General features: G+C 35.1%; 1 non-coding gene across 1 annotated transcript; it reads left to right on the top strand.

Annotated features, from left to right (window-relative positions):
- The first annotated feature begins 37 nt into the window (after positions 1-37).
- Positions 38-119, top strand: TRNAS-GCU (transfer RNA serine (anticodon GCU)). The gene has a single exon. It is a non-coding gene; the product is annotated as a tRNA-Ser (tRNA).
- The last annotated feature ends 456 nt before the right edge of the window (positions 120-575 follow it).

Genomic DNA, 575 nt, shown 5'->3' with positions numbered 1-575 from the left:
ATTGTTATCAGATTGTTGATAAAATGCATTGATAACAGACGAGGTGGCCGAGTGGTTAAGGCGTTGGACTGCTAATCCAATGGGCTCTGCCCGCGTGAGTTCGAATCTCATCCTCGTCGGAATCATTGTTTTTGAGGGGAGAATATTGTGTTCACTACAGTCATTCGCCTCAAGTTTAATTCCTGGCTTTTAGTTGTATGGAAAATGAGTAGTAACTTTTAGATAGTTATTTTCACTTGCCTTTTGAGTGTTTTATTGATAATTCTTGGGCTTTTAGATTGTGGCCACAGTCATGCGCCTCACAATACTGTTTTTACGTTATTTTCAGTTATCAGTCACTTATAATTTTATTTTTGGGACATAAAATAGTATTTTGTGTAATAATAACTTAATCAGCCGTATATTTGGTTTAATATTTTATTCAGCCACAGTCCTTCGCCTCATAAGACCGTTTGTTAATGATTTTTGGGCCACAGTCATTTAAAGAGTGGTTTTTGCTACAAAAATTACTGTTTTATGGCAAATGCATTCATTTATCAAGCGTAAATTGTTAATACAGGTGTTTAATTGTGTAT

The sequence above is a fragment of the Atheta coriaria genome, unplaced genomic scaffold (assembly GCF_025399875.1).
Source record: "Atheta coriaria isolate IRGN ID8LTWV9N9 unplaced genomic scaffold, Caltech_Dcor_3.1 scaffold5774_size1092, whole genome shotgun sequence".
NCBI classification, from domain to species: domain Eukaryota; kingdom Metazoa; phylum Arthropoda; class Insecta; order Coleoptera; family Staphylinidae; genus Dalotia; species Dalotia coriaria.
The sequence above is the reverse complement of the archived record's forward strand: the minus strand, read 5'-3'. Positions and strand labels throughout refer to the sequence as shown.